At 42.3% G+C, this 27,864-nt stretch overlaps 1 pseudogene; it reads right to left on the reverse strand.

Moving 5' to 3' along the window:
• Window positions 1–1,952: 1,952 nt before the first annotated feature.
• On the reverse strand, window positions 1,953–27,864 carry LOC130018491 (dnaJ homolog subfamily A member 1-like; annotated as a pseudogene).

Below are 27,864 nucleotides of genomic sequence, written 5' to 3' on the forward strand. Positions count from 1 at the left end.
TTTTCTTTTTCCCAAGAATTGCTTTAGCTATTCGTGGGGGCTTATTTTTCCATATAAATTTCAGGAGTGTTTGCTCCATTTCTTTGAAGAATGTCATGGGTATCCTTATGGGGCTTGCATTGAATTTATGCAATGCTTTCGGTAGTATTGCCATTTTGACAATGTTAAGTCTCCCGACCCATGAGCAGGGGATATCTTTCCATTTCCTCATGTCCTCTTTTATTTCCTGAAGTAGCGTTTTGTAGTTTTCTTTGTACAGGTCCTTTACTTCCTTAGTTTCCTAGGTACTTGATTTTCTGGGGCACAATTGTGAACGGGATTGGTTTTTTCATGTAGCTTTCCTCTCTCTCACTGTTTGCGTATAGGAAAGCCATGGACTTTTGGGTATTGATTTTATAGCCTGCAACTTTACTATACAAGTCTATAGTTTCTAAGAGTTTTTTGGTGGAGGTTATTGGGTTCTCTAAGTATAATATCATATCATCTGCGAATAGTGAGAGCTTGATTTCTTCCTTTCCTACCTGAATGCCCTTAATATCTTTTTCTTGCCTAAGGCGATGAGTTTTTAACGATTAAGTTTTCTGAGTTTTCAGATTACAACTGGATAAAGTCCTCCCACCATACCTTCCTGACTTTGTATTCGATTTATTTCTCAAACCAGTGGCCACTGATAAAGAGATATATAAAGAAATAGCTACTAATTTTATGTCTATTACTATACTGGTGGTCAGACCCAGAGCCTGAGATGTGCAAAGCAAATGTTTTACCTGAGTCATTTTCTCAGCCTGTTTTTTTTAAAAAAGTTACTTAAGCTTCTGTCAACAACTGAAATTTTCACAAGGTGGTCACAGTCACGGTCCTCTTGTTATTCATTGATTTGTTCAAGAGGGCCCAGTAACATCTCCATCGTGAGACTTGTTGTTACTGTGTTTGGCATATCAAATCAAATACATCACATGTAGCTTGCCAGGTTTTGCTGTGAGGGTGAGATACTCTTGGTAGCTTGCGAGGCTCCTTGAGAGGGGCGGAGGAATCGAACTCCAGTCGGCCATGTTGGCTGCGTGCAAGGCAAATGCCCTACCCGCTGTGCTATCGCTCCAGCCCTTTCACAAGGCATTTTCCATAATTCTAGAGTTAGAATTGACAAAATTGCAAGATAATTTAAAGTGAACAATGTTATGATTCTATGTACAGTGTGAAGGAATTCCCTCATTGAGTTATTTAATACTTCCAACTCTTTTTTGTGTGTGTGAGAATATTTGCTTTGTCTATTCAGAAAATTTCAGTGACCTAATATAATGTGAACACCATATTATACATTAGCTACTATTGAGAACTTAGCCACGTGAAAACTAGCAATTTTCTTCTGATTTTTCTTACTGTCGAGTTCCTAGTAACCACCATTCCATAGTGTTTGATAAATTCAATGTTTAAAACATTTCTTCATGTACATACCTGGTAATTCTCAGGTTAACCAGGGGTTATTCTGGTTCTGCACTCAGGAATTATTTCTGACAGTGCTTGGGGAACATCTGGAATGCTGAGGATAAATCTGGGTTAACCATGTGCGAGGCAAATGCCCTATCCACTGTACTATCACTCCAGTCCCTAAAATATTTTAAGGTTTTTAAGTAAATGGGGCCAGAGTGATAATATAGTGGTACAGATAGTATATTTAAGGTTTTTATGCCACACTTGGCTGTGCTTACTGCTTCCTCCTGACTCTGTGCCCAGGAATCATTCATGGTGGTGCTCAAAGGACAATGTGTATTTTTGGGTATTCAACCAGGTTGGCTGTGTGCAATGAAAGCAAGGGCTTTACCAGCCATACTGGCACTTCAGCCCCACTTTGCACACTTGAAATAGGAGGCTCCATCCAGAGAATTGTGGTTCTCAGAAAAGGAGAAACTGTAAGAGAATATATAGTCTGCAATAAGAATATGGAAGATCCATCAAGAGTCCAAGGCATCCTCTGAAGTCAGGAATGGGCTTGTCCCCCCATCTTCCAGCCCTTCCGGTTTTCTAGCAGTCACACCCACAAACTGCCTCTAGTCGCCATATAAGCACATTAACGGCCATAATTCAGAGACTCACAAATGAATCTCAGAAGAGAGCAACATGCTGATAAGATGACTCTGGATCCCATATATTTAGAAATTTTAGAATTTCAGGGAGCACGCAATTGTGAAACATCTCATATTATTCATTACAAGCAATATGAAATAAATCATGTAGCATCTGCCTATGAGCAGCTGGGTTGTGGTGGTAAAATTAGAAATAATGGTGATGGGACTGGTGTTGAAATATTGAATGTACACTATTATTGTGAACAACTTTATGGAAAAAAATATTTTTTGAAAAAGGAGTTCAAGACTTCTTCTGTGACAATATGCAGATTTGCTTTTTTGTGTGTGAAGAGAACTCTAGGCCAAGACAATTTGGAGAAATTATGTATGAACTCCTGCAAAAACTATTCTCTTCATTTCCACTCTGGAGAAGCCCACGTACTCCCTTGAATGAACACTTATCTTTTTCTTTTTTACTCCTCTCATGCTACTCTAAGTAAATTTCTTTAAATAAAATCTACTTTGTTTCACTAAGAATAGATTCTAACATTCTGAAAACAAATAGTGTGCACCAGAGGGAAAGGTGGATTGGGATGGGAAAATTGGGTAAAGAGAGTCAATTGTAGACCTTTTGTGGGGATCTCAATGTGGCATGTACCAATGTCAAATAATAATGCTGCATACCTGAAACCTATATAATGTTAGAAACCAATGTTGCTTCAGTAAATAATGCTAATAGATACCAATGTTTAAAGAAAACAAAAGGCACACATTTTGGTGAAATCTCTGTCCATTAATCTATAGACCCATCATCAATAATTCATTTACTTTTTTTAAAAAATTAAATCACCACGAGGTACACAGTTACAAGGCTGTTCATGATCAGGTTTCAGTCATACAATGTTCTGACACCCATCCCTCCACCAGTGTACATTTCCCACCACCAATATCTTCAGTTTCTCTTCGGCCACAGTCTCCTGCCACCACCATCGCCCGCCACTGCAACCTGTTTCATGGCAGGCACTTTGCTTCTCTCTCTCTCTCTCTCTCTCTCTCTCTCTCTCTCTCTCTCTCTCTCTCTCTCTCTCTCTCTCTCTCTCTCTCTCTCTCTCTTCTCCACTTGAGCATTATGGTTTGTAATACAGATATGAAAGGTTATCATCTTTATTCCTTTATGTACTTTCAGAACACAGTTCTTATCCAGAGTGATTATTTCCAATTGCCTTTGTCATAGTGGTCCCTTCTCTATCTCAACTGCCTTTGTCGCCAGCACTTGAAGCAGATTTTCAACCCACATTTGTCTGAGATTCTCCTTAGAACAGGGTTATATGTAATATTTTTGTGTATAATGGGATGATTACTCTATGAATTGTACTTTTTCTGTTCTTACCATGCTAAGGTAGCTGTACCACCAGGCAGATAACCCACTGTGTCTGTGACAACTATTTTTTTTATATATGACTGCTATTTATTCAGTCACTGATTAGCTGATTGAATTGTGCATGAACTCCACCTTACATTTTTTTTCATTTTTTATCATTTTATTTATTGAATCACCGTGAGAGCAGCTACAAAGCTTTCGGGTCTAAGTCTTGGTCATATAATGAAACACCCATACCTTCACCAGTGCCCATTCTCCACCCCCAACAACCTCAGTATACCCCCATCCCACACCCTCCCCCTACCCGTGGGGCAGATTATTTCCACATTACTCTCTCTACTTTGATCACTTTCAATATTTTGACACCAGACCCACCATTATTATTTGAGATTTTACCCCAACACTCAGATCTGCTGAAAAGGCAACAGTAGACAATTTGTTTTCTATTGCTGGTTATGAATAACATATGATGTCATGTGGCTACAGTAGTGGCCGCGCGATTTTGAAATTCTGAAATTTTAACACTTCTGGAGGGATTTCTGCCAAAAGCCACTGGTTTCAAGATTTGTTTCTGAGTCTCTGGGATCATGGCCATTAAGCAGTTTGATCAGGAGCCAGAAAGGCAATTCATGGGTGATGACTTGGGGTCTCACTGGGGTGGGGAGGACAGGACCAGCTCCACCCCCATCCCATGAGGCCCTGCGTGTCTCATCACTGCAGGCCCAAGCCTGACTGTCCAGTGCCCTCTGGAGTATGGCAGCCACCGGGCTGCCAGGGGGAACAGGCCAAGGCATAAAACCTATTCCCACCTGGGTTGGCCCAGCATCGGTAACCTACTGCAGGGACCGGACGCATTTCTGCCAAAAGCCACTGGGTTTCGAGATTAGTTTCTGAGTCTCTGTGATCATGGCCATTAAGCAGTTCAATCAGGAACCAGAGAGGCCATGCCTTCAATTATATAGCTGAGCCGGAGGTGGTTTGTGGGTGTGTTTCCCACATAACTAACTTTTGGCCGTTTACTTTCTTGGTAAACTTTGCCCCAAGTTTTGGGGGTCTGGCCAAAGGCACAGCAGCAATTTTGGGGTATCTGAAAGTCTGAAGGCGCCATAAGGATGCTGATGCACTTGCCTCACAGGTACAGATTGACCTGCTGGCAGCACCATACCCCCTCTGCAGATAGTGCCTCTGTAGCACTGTCCTCCCGTTATTCATTGATTTGCTCGAGCGGGCCCAGTAATGTCTCCATTGCAAGACTCATTGTTACTGTGTTTGGCATATAGAATACGCCATGGGTAGTTTGTCAGGCTTTGCTGTGCGGGCGAGATAGCTTGCAGGGCTCTTCAAGAGGGGCGGAGGAATCGTGGAGGAATTGAACTTGGCTTGTCCAGCCTGCCACGTGCAAGGCGAATATCCTACTGCTGTGCTATCACTCCAGCCCCTCTGTGACAACTATTATCTTAGAAAACATTGGTCTCTTATCTTAGGGTATCAATAAGATATCACTGTCACTGTCATGTTACTGTCCTCCCGTTGTTCATCAATTTGCTCGAGCAGGCCCAATAACATCTCCATCACGAGACTTGTTGTTACTGTGTTTGGCATATCGAATACATCATGGGGAGCTTGCCAGGCTTTGCTGTACGAGCGAGATATTCTTGGTAGCTTGCCAGGCTCTCCAAGAGGGGCAGAAGAATTGATCCCGGCTCAGCCGGGCTGGCTGTGTGCAAGGCAAATGCCCTACTGCTGTGCGTTCACTCCAGCCCGATATAAAACATTTTATTCATAGGTTTCTCTTATACCAAATTTTGAAAAGAAATCCCTATTCCAGCATTGCTTACCCTGCCCCATGCTTGAGGCGTTAAATTAAAAGTTGCAAAATTGAAAGTCTAAAAGTTCTTCTTGGCATTGTCTGTCTTCTTACTGGCCTACAAATTTCCTAACTTAAGAAGGGATATGGCTTCACTATGAAAGCGAATAAATAGAAACTGTAGCTTGTTGTTACTCTGCTGCCAGTATTTCTTGAAGGCCATGACATATTTATCTTCCTTCTTCTTTTCTCTCTAACCTCTTCAATTTTTACCTAACTCTATAATCTTTCCTAATTTGTTTCAGAAGCATAACTTCATTCATAAATTTGATCAAAGATATCAGGAGACTGGGGGTACATTGAAAACAAACAATTTAACAAGGGAGATAAAAGACATACATACAGTCACTGCTAACATAATAAACTTTCTCAATGTTATTAAGTTCCTCCCTCTTACTTTCTCCTCCAGCAGTCCCAGTTGCTAATATCTTCAACAACCTGAAAGTTTGTGGTTCCTATTACCTTTCTTTTCACTCATACAGTTCAGTCTTTTATGATCATATTGTGAATACCCTTGTGCTTCCACACATTAATGTCAACAATAGCCTTTAATGTCGCAACAATAAAGCACTCTTTACAGTTCTTTTCTTGAATTTACCTGGAAAATTAGAATAAGTTTATTTTTAAACTTCTTTATAGACTCATTCTCTCTTTTTCTGGGCTTCCTTAAGGCATTAAAATTATTCCTTAGGTCATTTAAATTGCTTTTTATTTCTATCCTTAGTTTTTTTTTTTACTCTAGAGATATCAAGCAACAGTATCTTATTTGCCTTGAAGCATATGGCCATACAAGGAATTAAGCTTTCAGACGTATGCTTGTCCTTGATGCTTGAGTTGTCTTGATTTTTACTAATCTTTTACCTTTAGTTATATTTACTATTTAAACTAAAGTAGTTCATTTAAATGTATTTCTCTGTCACTGTCACTGTCCTCTGGTTGTTCATTGATTTGCTCGAGTGAGCACCTGTAACGTCTCCATGGTGAGACTTGTTACTGTTTTTGGCATATCAAATATGTCACAGGGAGCTTGCCAGGCTTTGCTGTGTGGGCGGAATACTCTCAGTAGCTTGTCGGGCTCTCTGAGAGGGGCAGAGGAATCGAACCTGGGTCGACCACGTGCAAGGCAAATGCCCTACCCACTATGCTATCGCTCCAGCCCATTTCTCTGCAATATATAGATTATATCAATATATAGATATATATTAATATTGTAATATATCTAATCTATGAATGCTAGACGTGTATTACCAATTTTTCTGGACCTCTCAACCTTTATGTTATATATGCATATCAATATAAATATGAATATCAATTTATTATCTCCATCCCATTCTTATTCACACACCTCAAACATCATTTTTTCAATTTTTCAAATAATAATGTTATCACCCAATCATGCAAGACATAAATTTTGACTTAGGAAATGACTTCAATTTCCTAACATGTAAAATAAAACAATTGTATTTGATTCCCTCAAATGCTTACATTTAGGTCTAAAAATTTGTAAATCATTAAGCTGTAAAAATGAAATGAACAAAAGGATTTGAGATAAATTTTGTCTAAAATTCCTCCTTTGTTATGACCTTAAAATTTCCTACTATTGAAGCAATGCTTTTTAGTTCTGGAATGTATTGGTTTTCATTTGTCATATACTTCTCTTCCAGGTTTTCCTCACGAATTATTTTTTTTAAATAACATGAGTCCAATTTTAGATGCAACTTGGAGATAAGTTGATGTCTTCAAAAATAGACTTGAAGTGAAAAAAATATTTCCACTCTTAGTGATCTTGAAAACATCCATATGAAATCATTTCGCTAGAAAGAATGAATAATGAACAAAATTTCAAGAGACGTTTGGAAGATTATGTGTGTAGATATTTCTTAATATTGGCATCAATTTTTACTAGGTAGATTAATTCTCTAGATGTACTGATAGACTGTACCAACAGGAATCTGAAATGATCTCTTAGGACTGGAGAGAAAGAAAATGTGCTTGACTTGCCTATGGTTGACCCAAGTTCAATCCAATCCTCTGAACCCTATATTGTCCCCTGAGCAGTGTCAGGAGTAAATCCCCAGCCACAGAGTTAAGGGTAAGCCCTGAGCACTGCTGGTGTGGCCCCCAAGCAAATAAACAAAACACCCAAGTTAAGCGTTTGTTAGGAATAACCTCGTGGATTACTTTTTTAAAAAATTTATTTTCTATTTTTTTATTATTTTTAAATGAATCACCATGAGGTACAGTTACAGACTTACAAACTTTCTTGCTTACATTTCAGTCATATAATGCTCGAATACCCATCCCTCCACCAGTGCCCATTCTCCACCACCAATGTTCCCAGTATCCCTCCCACCTTTTTTTTTATTTGAAGATGAGGAAATTGTGTCTGTGATATTAAAATATTTTGACCAAATTTTCAAAATCCAGCCAGCACTAGCACCTTGGGCTCTTTTTTTTTTCCTAGCCAGAGTTTTAGGGTATGGAATGATAAGGAGCCCTTGGGAATTTATTCTCACATTATTCTTGATTTCTTTTTCTACAAAAACAGTCTCACAGCTTCTAAAGGATTGTGCCACTTCATGCTTGTAAGCAGAGTCCTAACCACAAATTGCAGTTTGGGAATGGTTTTCCTGCTGAGGAACATCAGGTTTCAGGTCATAAGAAAACAACATCAGACTAATTATTGGAGCCACAGCACTCAGAGATTTGGTAGGGTGTTGGATGCACAGCATCAGTACAGCAGAAGCACTAGAATTTTCTCAAGGTTGGTCTTGATAGCTGGTTTTCTCTTCACAATGATTTTCAGTGGACATGGTTGGCGACTTTGGTCAGTATCATGTCATCTCAGGGACACATTGTCTATGTATGACATGAATTGCTGACATAGTTCCTATATTTTATCAAAGCAAACCCTTTCTTGCCCACACCTTGCTCAGGGCAATATTGTTAAAACATTTTCTGTTTTAAAAATATTTTTTTTGAATTTCAGAACTTATTTATATTTTTTCAGAATTTATTTTTATATTTTTAATTTTAATTTATTTTTTGTTCACAATAGTTTATCACATTCATATTTTGACACTAATCCCACCATCATTACAGCTTTCCACCACTGTTATTTTGAATTTTTCCACAATCACCCAAGCTTGTCCCAAAGGCAGATGCTAAGTAATTTATTTTGTATTGCTTATTAGGGGGTTGGAGCGATGGCACAGCAGGTAGGGTGTTTGCCTTGTGCGCAGCCAACATGGCCTACCCGAGTTGGATTCCTCCGTCCCTCTCGGACAGCCTGGCAAGCTACCGAGAGTATCTAGCCCTCATGGCAAAGCCTGGCAAGCTCCCTGTGACGTATTTGATATGCCAAACACAGTAACAATTGTCACAATGGAGCTGTTACTGGGCCTGCTCTAGCAAATCGATGAACAATGGGAGGACAGTGACAGTGACAGTGCTTATTATGAATAATTGATTAAAAATGATCTGAAAAGATTTCCTTAGAGCAAAGAGTATGAAAATTGTTGTATCTTACCTTGGAGCAATTAAACCTGTATATAAGAGATCACTAACATGTTGTTACAGGTTGAGTCTTGTGTGCTAATATATCTATAATATATAATTATATATATATATATATATATATATATATATATATTTGTGTGTGTCCGTACGTGTTGGTGGTATAGTGGTGAGCATAGCTGCTTTCCAAGCAGTTGAGCTGGGTTTGATTCCCGGCCTATGCAGGGCCCTTTTTATTTTTGGGCTGGAGTGATAGCACAGTGGTAGGGTGTGTGCAGCTGGCCCGGTGAGCCAGGTTCAATTCTTCTGCCCCTCTCAGAGAGTCCAACAAGCTACTGAGAGTATCTCGCCCGCACAGCAAAGCCTGGCAAGCTACCTGTGATGCATTCCATATGCCAAACACAGTAACAAAAAGTCTCAAAATGGAGACGTTACTGGGCCCACTCAAGCAAATTGATGAACAATGGGAGGACAGTGCTACAGTGCTACAGTGTGTATGTATACACACACACACACACACACACATATAATTTTTTTATCAAGATTGTTTCCCTTTTACTTTACACCCCATCAAATGTGCTGTGCTACTCTTGGTATATCAGTGGAATAAAGTATGAGATGTTGCAGCTGTGTGCTCCAGGAAGTCTAAAATTTTAAATAAGGTGCTAGAGCTGGAATTAAAATTTTAACTGGGTGTTAGTTTTGGGGTCCTGAGGCATCTCCTCAGTATGTTGCTTTATTCCGAGATTTATTCATGAGTCTTTGGATCATAGCCATTAATGTGCTTATATGGCAACCAGAGGCAGTTCATGGGTGTGACTACCAGGAACCCAGAAACACAAGGAGATGAGGGCAGGGGCTCATTTCTGACTACATGCAAGCCTGGAGGTTTCCGTCACAAGTCCTACAGATCTGTTTTTTTTTTCCAGAGAATTCATTCTCATGCATGGGGGGCTTGCCTCCCACCTTAGCTTGTCAACATAAGCTGCTCCTAATAGACATAGCTGATACCATTTAGCGACATGGCTAAACAAATGCTAGGGGTAATTTTCTGTCAAAGCAGTTTATTTAATAGGTATTAAATTGTCTTGAATTAAAATCTACCAACTCTGGAGCTGGAGCAATAAAACAGTGGGTAGGGTATTTGGTTCGATTCCCAGCATCCCCCGAGCACTACCAGGAGTAATTCCTGAGTGCAGAGTCAGGAGTAACCCCTGTGCATCACCAGGTGTGACCCAAAAAACAAACAAACAAACAAAAAAATCTACCAACTCTATTGGATCTATTTTATAAGTTTCTTCTCTTTTCTTCTTCTCAGGAAGGAGTTTTTCTAGCATAGAGAGTTATCAGGAGAGATAAAGCTATTCTCAGGAAAGTTTACCTTAAAGTCAACAGTTAGGCGACCCTTTTCATCTGGTCTATAGCAAATTGGCCTGCCTTCATCATGCCCACTTCTTTTCTCTGTATCTTTCCTTTTCCTCAAAAAATCCTATCAAAGATGTCCATGGAGGTGTCAAACTGGGCACTGGCTCTGTCTTCTTTAATTACCTGTTCTTGTTTTCTCCATGCTTGACATCTGCCCTGGATGAAAGGTGATGACTATACTTTGTTTGTCAAGAGTAGATACCGACTTTTGGAAACCACACAATGCTTCACACAGCTGTATATCCAGACACATCAAAAGTCTTCCCCTTGCCTCTTAAAAACAGCATGGTCCTTCTGATTTAAACAACTGATCCAGGCCTGGATGTTGACTTCCTTCACCCTAGAATATTATCGTCTGGTTATCTTTCATGCCTTTGCCAATATGAACTTAAAGAATCTTCTCTTGGACTTTCTTTCACTGCAGCTTTTACATCCATATTTAGGATTGACCCATTCATTCCCCAGGGCCCTGGCATGTACACAGACATGGAACATGGAACCATCCCAGTCCTATCTGAGTTCTTATTTGCCTTGTAGTGCCACAGCAATTGGGAAAGTATTCTACTGTCCTTTGTACCACCTCAGCTTCACTTTGGTCACAAATAATGTTCTTTTGCAGAGCCAGTTTTCTTGTTGTACCATCACATAACTTTTTTAAGGTTACAGAGAGTTGATGCACAGCATTTCCACTTCTTTTCTCTGTATTTTTCCTTTTCCTCAAAAAATCCTATCAAAGATGTCCATGGAGGTGTCAAACTGGGCACTGGCTCTGTCTTCTTTAATTACCTGTTCTTGTGTTTTGTCACCAGCTGGAGCAATAGCACAGCAGTAGGGCTTTTGCCTTGCACGCAGCCAACCCGGCCGAGCCAGGTTCGATCCCTCCGTCCCTCTCGGAGAACCTGTCAAACTACCGAGAGTATCTCGCCTGCACGGCAAAGCCTGGCAAGCTACCGGTGACGTATTCAATATGCCAAACATAGTAACAACAAGTCTCAAAATGGAGACGTTACTGGGCCTGCTCGAGCAAATCGATGAACAACGGGAGGACAGTGACACTGATAGTACGTTGTCATATAAGCCTCTTTGCCCTGCATCACAGAGCTCTTCAAAAGCTTGAGAAATCTCTTTAAATTTCTTTCCTTCATTCAGGTTCTTATCAGGGTGGTACTTCAAGGCCAGTTTTTGGCAAGTCCTTTTCAATTGGGTGGCATTAAGGAACGACTCCCAAACATCACAGTAAAAGTGGTTTCATTAACTATTTTCTATAGCCAGTGAAAGGTGAGTGATGAGCTGGCCCAAGCTGGTGTTGAGGGACATGCATGAGTATGCTGCTGCGCAAAGCTCAGGCCGCAGAAACTTCACCCCTCAAATGAGCATTCTAGAAAGATCTTATTTGGGACTTTTAAAGATTGAAAGGTAGACTATGAGTATGCTCTTTTATCAGTGACCTATACCCTTTCTGAGCTCTGTAGTGATACTGAACTGCTAAAAATGCCTTATATCTACCGTGTTCAGAAAATAAATGAGAGATTTAATGAGTGAGGGAATGAGGAGGGGAGTTTGAAACCAAAAAATAATGGAAGAACCTCTTTTAATCATTAAGTAGCTCTTTGTATGCTCCTAAGTAAGACCAAATACTGAGCATATTATTCACCTGCTTAGAAAGTGGCAGCGGGTATGTGTCCCATATGGAGTAGCAGATACATGCAAAAATATTTAGCTCATCTCCTGGCACCTGGACTGGAGTGACAGCACAGTGGTAGGGCATTTGCCTTGTATGTAGCCAGTCCAGCCGAGCTGGGTTCGATTCCTCTGCCCCTCTTGGAGAGCCTGGCAAGCTACGGAGAGTATCTCGCCCACACGACAAAGCCTGGCAAGCTACCCGTAACGTATTTGATATGCCAAACACAGTAACAAGTCTCAAAATGGAGATGTTATTGGGCCTGCTCAAGCAAATCAATGAGCAACGGGAGGATAATGCTAGTGCTAGTATTCCTGGCGCCTCCTGGAATGCAAAACTAAGCCTAGAGAGAAAAAGGTGGCAGGGTGATTTGTCCTTACAAATTGATATTTGGGTTTCATAATTATTGACCTGAGGAAAATTACTGGAGACAAACCAAACACTGAGAGAGAATTTCTATCTGATCAAAATCGAATGATTCTATGAAACTTAAAACTGCAATTGGTTGTTTACTATTTTAAGGCACTTTGTCCATCTCTGGGGATACAAATTAAGTAACATGCTGTTGGCTCCGCTGTTTCACTCAGAAAAGGAGGCATAGCTAAGAAATACAACATGAAGTAAATGATCCTTACATATGCTTAGTGAAGCTAGACGCAACAAGTTGGTAGTGAAAAGTCATTTTAGTTAAAGCTGATAGGGAGTCAGTCAGGGAATGTTTTATCAGAGAGTGGCTTACGTTAGACCTTGCACGTTAAGGTAAAATTTGGGAGGCAAGAAAAGGAATTAAACACATTCTGGACTCAAAAATTTGCTAAGGTATGAATTAATGAGACATTTGTCTGAGTCAAATTTATCATTGTCAATAATGATAACTCATTTCTGATTTTTTTGTGCTACAAAGCATTTATGAGCTTTCTAAGGTATGAGTAACCTCTACCAAGAAGTAGATCTGGGTATGTTTTAAAAAAAGGACATGATGATTAATAATTATTACAACATTAAGGCAGTGTGATGAGCTATTGTAGCTAGATACCAGTTAGGCAACATTTTAAACAAGTGGAACTTGCACCATGTGAATATTTTACAAACCTATTAAAATATTTCCTTCAGTTGGCAGCGTACTTTCAGAGTTTATGTGTAAATTCCTGTCATGTAAACAAAGATGTTCTTCACTAAAGTTGTTTTATCATCTAACAATTTTTGGCTTGTTAATATAGCCATGGTTGGGGCTTATGTTTTATCACCAAAGCCTATTACATTTATCTTCTGACCAACTGAGCTTTGATTTCGAAATTGAAACAATGCATTTTTCTCCACATTGCCTCTTTGGTTCTTGCAAACCCCAGAGAACATACCATTGGAGTATGATGGAAATTATTTCACTTTCTCTTGATTTATGGTTTAGTGGAGAGTATTTAAGACTGGAATTGGGTTACAGGTTTATTTTTTGATTCCTCCCTCCCCCCTTTCAACATGTCTCATTGCAACGGCATGTTCCAGGGTAACCACTCTCCCCACCTTCTAATCACTTTCGGGAACAAGAGTCTAAGGAATACCAGTCCCAAAGTTGATGGCAGTGATGGACATTAGACATGCTGGGTCACTGATGTCCAAACAATGCCCTCGGAGCATTGACTATTCTTATTTTTCATTTTTATTTTATTTATTTTTGCTTTTTTGGGTCACACCCAGCAATGCTCAGGGGTTGTTCCTAGCTCTGTGCTCAGGAATTACTTCTGGTGGTGCTTGGGAAATCATATGGGGTGCTGGAGATTGAACCTGGGGTTGGTTGCATGCAAGTCAAATGCCCTACTCGCTGTACTATTGCTCCAGTCCCCCATTGGAGCATTTATTTCCAAGCTAGGCGCTGTCTCCTCAAATGAGTTCCTGATGTTTGTTTGTTATTTATTTATACTCTGATGCTTCCAAAAAGAACTTGGGGTGATCCACTGTAAAAAGTTGATAGAAGACTGTTACACTGGACATAGAGAGTGAAAATCGATGAAAAAGAATGAGAAGGGGAGAGAGAAAAGTGTCACGCAGACCAAACCCTTAGGCCTGGTGTCAGCCTCAGCACTGTTGATGTTCTAGAATATGGTAATTATTTCTGTCAATAAAATTGCCTTTATTAAAATTTAGTTAAGATGGATCATTTTGCAAGATGAGAGGAAAGTTCTTTTTTTTTAATATAAAAAAATTAGGGGCTGGAGTGATAGTACAGTGGATAGGGCATTTTTGCCTTACACTCAGTTGATTCAGGTTTGATCCCTCAGCACCACATATGGTCCCCTAAGCTCTGCCAGGAGTGATCCCTGAGTGCAGAGCCAGAAGTACATGCTGCTGACAGCCGGGTGTGGCCTTCAAACCAAAAACCAAAACCAAAACCAGAATACAAAAAAATGTAAGCACAGTATTTGGATATGGAATTGTATGGGTTTCTGCAGGTTTCAGTTTACCTCAGGATTAAAACATGAAATCTAAGTGACAAAAATCTTAAAACAGCACTTTCTTTCAACGGCAAACACCAAAGAGTGTCCATTCAAGAGCATATTGATTGAATCTCACCATATATACTTGAACCGTCATTCCTAGGGCATGGGTGACTCAGGTTATTTGTGAGGATAAATTGACAATATCCCTGAGTAAGGATCCTGTGAGCTCTCATTGGGAGTATGTGGATGTTTGTTTTTAATCTTTCTGCATCTTTTTGGGGGGGCTAGAGTAAGAGAGGAGAAGTATCTGCTACTTGGTACTGACTCAGGGAAGAAGAAACAGGTCTGTAGAGTAATAAGTATTCATGAACTATTGCAAGGCAGTGGCTTTGAAGGATCTGAGTGCCTTGCAGAAATTTGACTTGTCACTCGGAAGCCTTATTCTCTACTCTCTTGCTTTCAAGCAGTTGGAACCAACTAGGTTACTAAAACCCAATAAGAACCCAGTGTTAGGGAATGAGGATCTTGAGAAGATGGGTTGGCCATAGGATGCAGAAAAGAAGTCATAGTGGAGAATTTCGTTTTTATCTCCAATCAGCTGTGAGCCTTTTGCTGAGTGAAAAAACAGAATGTGGACGGGTGTGTTTGTGTGTGTGTGTGTGTGTGTGTGTGTGTATGTGTGTGTATGTGTGTGGAATGGAGAAGAATGGAGGAGAGACCCCTTAAATCTGCTTCTTCAAAGTATAGCATATTTTATCACCTCGACAAGTCTTCTTTGGCCATAAACAACCTTGCTGCAGTGGCAAATAAAAATTATTTGTTTATTTTTGTGTTTTATTTTGTGAGCACACTGACAATAAATTTAGTGCTCACACAGTAGCTTTTCTTGCCTTGTAGGTGCCTAGTACTCTGACTGGTGGTTCAATGCATCCAAGTTTCATTAAGATGCAACCCTAGTTAAAATGGGACCCTTGAAAGCAATTCATCCTGTGAAAACTGTTACTTATGAAGGCTTCCTATTTAGAGATAATTCACAATAGTAGTATTGCAATAGAAGTATTTAGAGTCAGAAAGGTCTGAGTTTTTTGTTCTTGGAACTGAACAGCTAAAACTTAATCAGGTTAATTTTAGCTATGTGCAGTCTTTTTCCACAGAGGAGAAGAGAGCCTTTATTTCATGAATTTTGTGGAGAAAATGTTCAATTCACTGGCCTCCTGCTTGAATCACTGAGACCAAGTGAGGGGAATAAGGATCTGTTATCATGGGCGAAACACTTAAATTAGGTAGAATTAAAATGATCCATAATTCTGTATCATAGCCAAGGGAACCCGCAGCCTCACCCTAACGATAGGTTGAAAAAAATTTTTTTGGAATAGAAAAGACAATGGAGTGTAAATACAGATGTCCTAGTCCACCACATTAAAAAAGGGGTGTCAGGAGCTAAAACCCCTAGCTTTGTTTTGCTTTGCTGAAAGTTTTGGTTTATTTGGAGGAAGATAATTTATGGGTCTTCAGTATGTCCAAATATTAAAAGTTAGCTAACTCAAGGCCCAGAACTAAACCTCTGCAATTTTAAAATTATTTCTAACTATTTTGTTATTTCACAATACTCAGGGGCAAGAACAGAACCTGCATGCCAGAAATTGGGTCTTTTTTAAAAAAAATGAAATCACCATGAGATACATAGTTATAAAATTATTCATGATTGGGTTTAGGTCATATAATGGTCATACACTATTCAACACCTGTCCCTTCACCAGTGTACATTTCCTACCACCAATGGCCCCAATTTCCCCCTCCATCCCCCCATTTCCAGCTGCCTCTACAGCAGGCACCTTCTCTCTCTCTCTCTCTCTCTCTCTCTCTCTCTCTCTCTCTCTCTCTCTCTCCTTTTTGGGCATTATGGCCTGCAATACAGGTACTGAAAGGTTACCATGCATATCCCTTTACCTCCTTTCAGCACTCAGTTGTTGTCCAGAGTGACCATTTTCAACTATCATTGTCATAGTGGTCCCTTCTCTGTCCTAACTGCCCTCTCCCCATAGAAGTTTGATTTGTAACAAACTTTCAACTGTGGGCCAGTCATTCTGGCCCTCGTTTCTACTGTCCTTGGGTACGTTTCATAATATGTTTTTTTTACTAGCCCACAAATGAACGCAGTCATTCTATGTCTGTCTGTCTCCTTCTGACTCATTTTACTCAGCATGATACTTTCCGTGTCCATCCATTTATAAGCAAATTTCTTGACTTCTCTCTTCCTGGTGGCTGCATAGTATTCCACTGTATAGATATACCATAGTTTCTTTATTTATTCATCTGTTCTCAGGCACTCAGGTTGTTTCCAGATTCAGGCTATTGTGAACATACTGCAATGAATATAGAAGTGCAGATATTTCTGCTGTGTGTTTTTGGGTCCCTGGCGTATATGTTGCTGGGTCACATGGAAGTTCAATTTTTATTTTTTATTTTTTGAGGAATGCCCATGCTGTTTTCCTAAAAGGGTGGACCAGTTGGCATTCCCACCAACAATGAAGAAGAGTCCCCTTTCCCCCGCATCCATGCCAGCATTTGTTATTCTTGTTTGTTTTGATGTGTGCCAGACTCTATGGAAATTGAACCTTACACCCAGTGATGCTCAGGGGTTATTCCTGGCTCTGTGCTCAGGAATTATTCCTGGCAGTGCTCAGGGAACCATAGAAGATGTTAATGATTGAACCTGGGTCAACCATGTGCTACGCAAACATCCTACCTGTAATATCCCTCCAGCCTCTGGGTCTTCCTTTCGAACTCGAGATTTCCTTGGTGGGACTAAGCTTATTAACCTCTGAAGACATTCATACTTTCTCATAGGTTAGTGAGGATCCTTGCTGAGGATGATGAGCTATTAGTGCAATAATTGTCTATTCACCAAGAAATCAGTAGGGAAGGAACTTGGTCCATCAACTCTGGTTCTCTTGGAAGGTTGTTGTATTGGAGATGAGATCAGAGAGACGTCACATCTAACCTCATGCCTGCTTCATCTCAAGGAGTGGGAAGATTGACTTGGAGGAGAAGGGAACTTCTTGGATCAAAGTTGGGAAAGGGGAGAGTCTGGTCTGAGTTCCTCTGAGCTGGGAAAAAGATGTGAGAGGGCTTTGAAGGAGAGAAGTGATATCTTTTTTTAAAATAAGTTTTTATTATTGAATCACTGTGAGATTGATGTTTACAAAGCTGTTCATAATATTTTGGTTTCAGTCACAGTGTTCCAACACCCATCCCTCCACCAGTGTCACCAATTTCCCTCCTATCACCCCTGTTCCCCCTGTTACAAGAAGTGACATTTCTGTCTCAGAAATCCTCCACCATACAATAGTTGTGTGTGACCAGTGGACCTCCCCTCCCCTCCCCTTCCACATCATGCCTGTTCACAAGAGACATCATTCCTTCTCCAGGATCTGTGACTGTATTTGGAAAAATCAGAATGCGGTGCAGTATTTGACGGGAATAAACACTGCTCATCTTTTGAGTAGGCTCAGAGAATTAGTCTAGAGAGGGACCATGTCTAAGAATGCCCCCACTCCGAGAAGAAGCCAGAGTTCTCAGCCAGGAACTGGTACATCTATGAAGTTTTGTGGTGAGTTGATGTTTTCTGAGAGAGTCTCTAAAGATAGGCTGGTAGATAAGTTTACAAAACAATGGTTGTGGAATGTGGGTATGGCTGCTGGGTTTCTGAAAGTATGGTGATGGGGTGCAGGGAGGCTGTGCACCCCCACTCTGAGAAGACCCTAGCATTCTCAGAGAAAAATAACTGGTGTTTGGGGCTGGAGCAATAGCACAGTGGTTAGGGTGTTTGCCTTGCACGCAGCTGACCCCGGTTTGATTCCCAGCATTCCATATGGTCCCCCAAGCACCAAGCACCGCCAGGAGTGATTCCTGAGTGCAGAGCCAGGAGTAACCCCTGAGCATTGGTTGGGTGGGTGTGACCCAAAAAGAAAAAGAAAAAAAAAAGAAAAGAACTGGTGTAACTGAAATTTTTTGGTAGTTTATCATCTCTGTGGAGCTTAGTCGTGAGGTGGTGGGTCTGGTCATTGGCATGGTGGCAGCCATGGTGGTGAGTGAATTTTTGTGGCGAGCTGATCTCTTCTGAGATTTAAGCATGAGTTTGTAAGGCTCGGCTACTAAATGATCTTACATGGTGGTGGCTGTGGGATGTGGGTATCACCTTTAAATTTTCATATTTAAAGTGAACTTTTTGTTTTGAACTTACTTTTCTTTTTTTTTTTTTATTTATTTATTGAATCACTGTGGGAAAGGTTACAAAGCTTTCAGGTTTATGTCTCAGTCATGCAAATATCAAACATTTCCCTTTACCAATACTTATTTTTTCCCATGAAGAACCCCAATAAAACCCCACCCCCCACCCCTCCCCGTCCCTGTGAGGCAGATGAATTCTAGTTAACACTCTATCCGCTTTGATTAGATTGTTTCAATAAAAGATTCACCACTATTATTTAGAGTTTACCCCTCCCCCCAAATCAGACATGCTGAAAAAGCATTGTGAAGTGATTTGCTTTCTACAGCTGGGTTCAAGAATTAAATGTTGGTTTTGGATTTCTGCTATTTTACCTATTGACCCTGGAAGTATTTCTACTGAAAGTCAGATAGTTAAGAAATTGGTTTCTGTGTTCTGGAGTCGTGGCCGTGCTGGAGAGCCGCTCGTGGGGGGCAACTGGTGGCCTCGGTAGGGCGTGAAGGGCGGAGCGAAACGCCCCCCTTCCCATGAGGTTTTAGTCGCCCCCACACTCCCGGCTCATACCTGCTGTCCACAAGGCTCCCATGTGGCCGCCATCTTTCTTTCCAGAGAGGAGAGGGCGAATGGGGCAACACCCTTTCCCCTCCGGCAGACTTGATGGGCTGGATCAACGCATAGTCCGTTCACTTTTCTGCTCCAAGCTGCTGGGTTCTGCATTAAGTCCTTGTGCTTCTGGGGCCATGGCCGTGCTGGAGAGCCGCTCGCGGGGGGCGACTGGTGACCTCGGTAGGGCGTGAAGGACGGACCGGAACGCCACCCGACCCATGAGGTTTTAGTCGCCCCCACTCCCCCAGCTCATACCTGCTGTCCACAAGGCTCCCATGTGGCCGCCATCTTTCTTTCCAGAGAGGAGAGGGCGAATGGGGCAACACCCTTTCCCCTCCGGCAGACTTGATGGCCTGGATCAATGCATAGTCCGTTCACTTTTCTGCTCCAAGCTGCTGGGTTCTGCATTAAGTCCTTGTGCTTCTGGGGCCGTGGCTGTGCTGGAGAGCCGCTCGTGGGGGGTGACTGGTGACCTCGGTAGGGCGTGAAGGACGGACCGGAACGCCCCCCTTCCCATGAGGTTTTAGTCGCCCCCACACCCCCGGCTCATACCTGCTGTCCACAAGGCTCCCATGTGGCCGCCATCTTTCTTTCCAGAGGGAGGAGGGCGGAAGGGAGCAACACCCTTTCCCCTCTGGGCAGAAATGATTGCCTGGATTAACGCATAGTCCTTTCACTTTTCTGCTCCAAGCTGCTGGGTTCTGCATTAAGCCCTTGTGCTTCTGGGGCTGTGGCCGTGCTGGAGAGCCGCTCGTGGGGGGCAACTGGTGACCTCGGTAGGGCGTGAAGGACGGACCGGAACGCCCCCCTTCCCATGAGGTTTTAGTCGCCCCCACACCCCCGGCTCATACCTGCTGTCCACAAGGCTCCCATGCGGCCGCCATCCTTCTTTCCAGAGAAGAGAGGGCGAATGGGGCAACACCCTTTCCCCTCCGGCAGACTTGATGGCCTGGATTAACGCATAGTCCTTTCACTTTTCTGCTCCAAGCTGCTGGGTTCTGCACCAAGTCCTTGTGTTTCTGGGGCTGTGGCCGTGCTCCAAACTTAACTCTGACTTTCAGGGAGAAAGATTGGGTGGTTTACTTCTCATTGATCACTTTGTATATAGAGAGATGTCGTGGGGGGCAACTGGTGACCTCGGTAGGGCGTGAAGGACGGACCGGAACGCCCCCCTTCCCATGAGGTTTTAGTCGCCCCCACACCCCCGGCTCATACCTGCTGTCCACAAGGCTCCCATGTGGCCGCCATCCTTCTTTCCAGAGAAGGAAGGTTTTGAGAAAAAGTCCTCGTTCCCGCATACTCGAGCTGTGTTTGTAGAGGCTTCTGGTCACCGGGGTTCCATCTGGGGGAGGCGGGATGCGGCACCTACTCCATCTGGAACTTGCGGGTGAACTCGGCTCTTTTTGGAACCTGTTTTTTCTTTTTTTTTTTCCTCCGGGATCCCGCACCCTCCATGTGTTCTTTCTCTTATGCTTAAGGCTTCAAAGATGGCGCTGGGGGGCGGGCTGTGGGCATGACTTCCGGAATCAGAGGTTACCTGGGAGGTGTAGTCCGGCAGATTTGAGAAAAAGTCCTCGTTCCCGCATACTCGAGCTGTGTTTGTAGAGGCTTCTGGTCACCGGGGTTCCATCTGGGGGAGGCGGGATGCGGCACCTACTCCATCTGGAACTTGCGGGTGAACTCGGCTCTTTTTGGAACCTGTTTTTTCTTTTTTTTTTTTCCTCCGGGATCCCGCACCCTCCATGTGTTCTTTCTCTTATCTGAACTTACTTTTCTAAACTCCATTTTCTGCCTGACAAAATTTATGTGCAACATGGAAGTTTAGTTTGTTCTGGCATCAGAGTCTAATGATTTGTTCTCACTGGTCATGGCCTGCTGCTTTGTTTCCTTTTAAATTTACTTATTTGTTTTGTTTTGGGCCACACCCAGCAATACTCAGGGTTTACTCCCGGCTCTGCACTCAGGAATTACTTCTGGTGGTACTTTGGGTGCCATATGGGGTGCTGGATTTTGAACCCAGGTGAGCGGCATACAAGGCAAACACCCGACTTGCTGTGTTATTGCTTCAGCCCTTGTTTTCTTTATAAAAAAAAGAATTAATTTATTATTATTTGGGTGGGGGGATGGGTTGATGCCACATTTGGCCGTGCTTGGGACCTACTCCTGGTTCTGTGCTCCAGAATCAATCCTGGCAGTGCTCTAGAAAATGTAGGCAGCGCTAAGGATCAAACCAGGGTCAGTCTGATTTTGCAAGGTAGTACCTCAACCTCTGTACTTTATTCAGACCCCTTGAGTTTAATATTTTGTTTTATTTTATTGAGTTTTATCCCAACAGTGCTCAGGAGGTTACCGGCACCATAGGTGGTGGCAGTTTGGGGACCATATAGTGCCAGGACTTGAACTCAGTGCTAGACATGAGCTCTATCTCTTGAGCTATTTTTTGGGGGGGGCGCGTAGGGTGAGGGGGAAGCTCTCAAATCTTGTCTGGGAACCCCACTGGAGATGCAAAGAAAACCAGGATGGAGTTTTATTTATTTATTTTTATTGAAAAAAGGATCTTTTGGTGGCCACAGTGGGCAGTATTAAAGACTTATTCTCAGATCTATGCTCAGATGTCATTCTGTCAGGGCTCAGGGGACCACAGTGGTATTAAGAATTGAAGCTGTGCCAGGAAAGTGCAAGGCAAACATCTGACTTACTCAACCATCTCTCCATCCTGGGTTGATGTTTTATTTTATTCTGTTTTTAATTTTTTGTTGAATTATAGTGATATACATAGTTACAAGGTTGTTTATGATTGGGTTTCAGTGATACTCAGTTATACAATGTTCCAACACCCAACCCTTCTCTAGTGTACATTTTTCACCATGGATGGTCCTAGTTTCCCTCCACCTCTTCACTTGCCTCTCTCTCTCTCTCTTTCTCTGATTCTCTCTGTCTCTCAGTCTCTCTGATTCTGTCTCTGTCTCTCTGTCTCTGTCTTTCTGATTCTGTCTCTTGGTCTGTTTGATTTTGTCTCTCTGTCTCTGTTTCTCTGTCTCTGTCTCTCTGTCTCTCTGTCTCTCTCTCTCTCTGTCTCTCTCTCTCTCTCTCTCTCTCACGCTTCTCCCTCTTTCCTTTTGGGCCTGTGGTTTGCAGTATAGATAATGGAGGTTATCAGGTATATCCCTTTACCTACTTTCAACACTCAGTTCCTGTACAAAATGATCATTTCCAACTATTATTGTCATGTTGGTCCCTTCTCTATCCTAACTGTCCTTCTCCCCGCACACATGCTTGTGGCAAGCTTCCATCCATTGAGCAGTCCTCCTGGTCCCTGTTTTGGGTTGATGTTTTAGTATAAGGCCCTGAGACTGCACTGCTATGGGTGTCCTGAGATGCCAGAGATTTCCCAGGCTATGCCACTTGTGCTGGGACTCTCCAGGACTATCCTGATTCTGCTTGAGAGACCATATGATGCCAGGTATCGGAACAGGGTCGGACACATGTTCTAACCACTGTTCTATGACCTAGTCCCCTACCACTGAAACTATTTTTCAGCCCACTTGGTTTCTCTATAAGCTGCACCTGAGTATCATTGACCCCATTTCTTTAGGATCAACATTAATTAATTTGCTTAACACTTTCATCTGTCACCACCACCACTCCCTGGTCTCTGGGGTTGAATTGACAAGATTCACTTCATGTTTTTGAATTCTGATGAGCAAGCTGGCCTTAAGGGGTTCAAGAAATTTGACCTAAGCCATGAGATTGGGTAGGGATGGCAGTTGCCACTATTTTACCTGGCAGTGATAGAAAGGGTAAGAAGCAGTTTTACTTCAACAAGTTGGGCGGTGGGTGGTTGGTCACGAAACAAGGGGCAGAGTCCAGTGGCATTTCTTGCTGGACTTCCTGTCTCCCCAAGCTGAAATGGCCACAAATGGTGTAATTATAATAATGGCTTTATCTCTTGGTTCTTTTTCTTGCTACCAATTCCAGTTGATTTTAGAATCTAAAACAAAGCACATGCTTTTTGCAGAGCTTACTTCTTCTCATTCAATATTTTTTTGGGTTCTCCTTGAACCCTAATACTATGAGAGTGTGCTGTTTATAGTGGGCTGGATCCAAAGGAAAAACTCAACCTTATTATTTTTAATATAGACCGTGACTTGGATGATTTTCATATGTCAAGTTGAAAATATTGTAGACATTTTCAAGACATTCTCAAGCATGTTCTCTGTCTTGTTGTGTGGAGACCCGAAAGCAGCACAGGAATAGCTCCCGATGTGACTAACTCAGGTCTGCAGGGGTGAAGGCAGGGAGACACCGTGTTCTAGAGATAGCATCAGTGGGAGGACACAGGAGCAGCATTCCTGTCGTCTGCGTGCATGAGGGGGTTCCTGCAGGTTATCAGCCATCAGAGGGCAACAACGCTTCTTTGGGAATGCTAAGATTTTCAGTTTTACCCCCAGAGTGAGAACCAACTTCTCTGGGAAGGTGAGGGATTTTTTTTTTGAATCACTGTGAGATACACCCTTACAAAACTGTTCATGATTAGGTTTCAGTCATACAGTGTTCCAACACCCATCCATCCACCAGTGTAATTTCCCAGTATTGGTGTCTCCAATTTCCCTCCCATTATCCCCACCCCACTCCCAGACTGCATCTTTGGTAAGCACTCTCTCTCTCTCTCTCTCTCTCTCTCTCTCTCTCTCTCTCTCTCTCTCTCTCCCTCTCCCTCTCTCCCCTCCCTCCCTCCATCCCCCCTCCTTCCCTCCTTTAATACAGATACCCAAAGTTTGTTGTGCATAATCCTTTACCTATTTTTAACACTCAGTTCTTGTCCAGCGTGTTTATTTCCAACTGTTATTGTCATACTGGTCCCTTCTCTATCTTATCTACCCTCTACTCCACACACACTTGTTGTGGTAGATTCTAAGCATTAAACAAGTCCTCCTGGCCCTTATTTTTCCCTGTCCTTGGATATTAGTCTTCTACAATACATTTTATATCCCACAAATTAATGCTGTCATTCTCTTCCTGTTCCTCTCCTTCTGAGTCATCTCACTGAGCACGATACTCTCCATGTCCATCCATTCACAAGTAATTTCATGACTTCATTCTTTCTAACAGCTGCATAGTATTCCATGTGTAGATGTACCAGTTTTTTTTTTGTTTTTTTTTTTTTGCTTTTTGGGTCACACCCAGCGATGCACAGGGGTTACTCCTGGTTCATGCATTCAGGAATTACTCCTGGCCATGCTCAGGGGACCATTCCCAGGGGATGCTGGGAATCGAACCTGGGTTGACCGCATGTAAGGCAAATACCCTAACAAGTGCCCTACCCGCTGTCCTATCACTCCAGCACCCCAGTTTCTTTATCCATTCATCTGTTCTTGGGCACTTAGGTTATCTTCAGATTCTGGGTGTAGTGAATAGTGCTGCAGTGAACTTAGGAGTGCAGATGGTGTTTCTGCTATGTTTTTGGGCCTCCAGGGTATATTCCAAGAAGTGCTATTACTGGGTCAAATGGGAGCACAATTTCTGTATTTTTGAGTAATGTCCATATTGTTTTCCAAGGAGACTGGACCAGTTGGCATTCTCACCAACAGTGAAGGAGAGTCCCTTTCTCCCCACATCCACGCCAGTACTGGTTGTTCTTTTTCTTTTCGATGTGCCAGGGCAGAGATTTTATCTTTTTTTATTTTGCAAGAACGGATCAGGGTGACATTTGGCAGTGCTTTGGAATTCTTTCTGCCTCTGTGTTCAGGGATCACTCCTCAAGGGACTCTGGGGACCCTATGTGGGGTCATGGACTGAATCAGAATAGGCCTAGTATATGTCAAGTACCTTCATTTCTATACCATCTATTGGTCTAGGGATCACATTGGATTTAACCCTTTCGAATTTGACAACAAACTCTTTTCCTTCCCTTCTGCAACTTTCCAATTTTCCACATTGGGGTCTTCATTAATTTTCCTAAATAATGGAGCAATAGTACAGCGGGTAGGGCGTTTGCCTTGCACGCGGCCGACCCTGGTTTGATTCCTCTGTCCTTTTTGGAGAGCTCGGCAAGCTACTGAGAGTATCCTGCCCACAGGGCAGAGCCTGGCAAGCTCCTCATGGCATATTCGATATGCCAAAAACAGTAACAACAAGTCTCACAATGGAGATGATGGAGATGCTACTGGTGCCCGCTCGAGCAAATCAATGCACAACAGGAGGGCAGTGCTACAGTGCTTGTTACTTTTCTTACTGATGCCTCATCTTTGATTTGCAAGCCCCTGTTCTTCTTACCACAGTTATTTTTATTTTAATTTTTTATATATATATTTTGGATCACACACAGCGATGTACAGGGTTACTCCTGGCTCTACACTCAGGAATTACTCCTGGCAGTGCTCAGAAGATGATATGGAATGCTGGGAATTGAACCTGGGTTGACCGCATGTTAGGCAAATGCCCTACCTGCTGTGCTATCGCTCCAGCCCCACCACATAGTTTTATAAAATAGATGGAAGGATGGGCCACTGGGTGGACAGAACAGAAAGACTGGAAACATTTCCAAACCCACCTATAAGGTTTTCCTTGATTTTAATGCTCCAGTCAAGTATCTCATCATAAATCCAAGGGAAACCTGGGTAGATAGGAAAACTGAGGTACTAGGAGAATCAAGGTCTCAGTCTGAGTGTTAGTATACAAGTAACTGAAATAAACTACTTCACTGTAGTCTTTGATTCAAGGACATGACCCTTCGCTCAAGAGAAAGGATTGTTAAATTAATTGGTAAACCCTGGGCTACATTCTGTTCACCATCAGTGTGTTGGTTTATGCTCCAAATAAAGAAGTCTGAAACAGAAGCTATAATCTGTGAGCCCAGAAGGATGATGCTGTATCAGCTCTTGTTCAGATTGACGGAGTAACCCAGATCTGAGACAGTCCAACCTCATCATTTGGACATTCAATGAAAGATGAAAAAATGCTAAGTTATTGATAAAAAAAAATACAGAAACAAACAACAAAACTTATCTAGAATATGTGATCTTTGGGTCAGAGGGTTTTATTATTTCTACTGAGGTAATATAGCAGTGTTAGTATTTATGTTTTAGGTATACAATATTGCTGTGCCACACCTACCAATATCCCACCATCTTTATCCATATTTATCCCTAGATTATTCCTCCTCGTCCTTCTATTCCTTCTTCTCCCCCTCCATTTCTACCTTGTTTCCTTCCTCCCGCACACTCCATCTGCGCTCTGGGATCACTCCTACTGGGGCTCACGGGACTATATGGGGTGCCAGGGATTGAACCAGGTCAGCCATGTGCAAACACCCTACCCACTGTCCCATCAAACCAGCCCCTTTCTGGTCCTTCTTACCTGCACTCTCCTTTCCCACCTCTCCTACCTCCTCCTAACCCTCCTTTGTAACCTCAGCTCTGACATCAGTGTCTAAGTGTTTGTTTTCATTGACCATGTCTGTTCCCTTGCTTTGTTTCTTTACATAAAATACAAAAGTGAGATTCATCTGGAATTAGTCTTTCTACTTCTGTCTGTTTTGCTTAGCATGACCCCCTCCAGTTCTATCCACACTGATGCAAAATGCAAGATTTCATCCTTTATTATAGATGAGTGATATTCTACTGTGTATATACCACAACTTCTTTTTCCACTCCTCTGTTGTTGGGCATTTGGGTTGTTTCTAGATCTTGGCTATTGTAAGTAGTACTGCAATGACCGTAGGTGCAAGTATCTTCTCAAATTAGTGTTTCTGTGTCCTTGGGAGAGATACCAAGGAGTGGTATTGTTAGATCATGTTGTAGATCAATTTTTAACTTTCTTTTTTTCAGAAGTTTCCATACTGTAGGTACATCCCTACAGACAGTACACGGGGGTCCTTTATCACCACACCCCTGTCAGCACTGGATATTTTTGGACTCTTTGGAATTAGGTCACTTTTATTGGTGTGAGACAAAATTCATCATTATCATTTTAATAATCAGTGATGATGAACACTTTTTCATAAATCTATTCATCATCTAGACATCATGACTGTGCTTTCAAAATGACAACAGAAGATCATTACACCCAGTCCAACACCCACAAGGATACCCAAAACCCAGAGAAAGTGTGCAGGTTTCATATCCAGGATGCTGGTCCTGGTACATTGTTATTCAGTGGGACGTTATAAGATCCCTAATCATTGATTTGATGCTTGCCTGTTGAAATCTAGTTAGGCCACACTCCTCAGCTGACTTCCTGGAGCGTGAGAGCAGTGAACTTTCGCAACTCTGCTGAGGGACCCCACCGGGAACACATGTTTCTCCAAGCTGGCGTGGGTTGCTGAATTGTGAGCGGTCTGGATCTCAGCAGCGTATCTGAACCCACAAATCACTCAGTGTCAGCCCACTCACCAGCTCTCCTTGATACTTGGAAGTTATTTTTGAGTGACCTACAGGGGAGAGGTTTGACCTGTCATCTTCATGCCCAAGGACTGAGTTTTACAAGAATTGTTTCCAACAATTTAATACAATGCCAAACACACCCATGTGAGGGCGTTTGGGTTTGTGCTTGTTACCTTGGCACGAAGAGTTTCTGCTCTTGATCTTGCTCTCCAACTCTGATTGACCATTTCCAGCTCCGTCTTCTCCACCTTTGCCGTTCTCTGCCATGCCAT

The sequence above is a fragment of the Sorex fumeus genome, unplaced genomic scaffold (assembly GCF_029834395.1).
Source record: "Sorex fumeus unplaced genomic scaffold, SorFum_2.1 ptg000265l, whole genome shotgun sequence".
Classification (NCBI taxonomy): Eukaryota; Metazoa; Chordata; class Mammalia; order Eulipotyphla; family Soricidae; genus Sorex; species Sorex fumeus.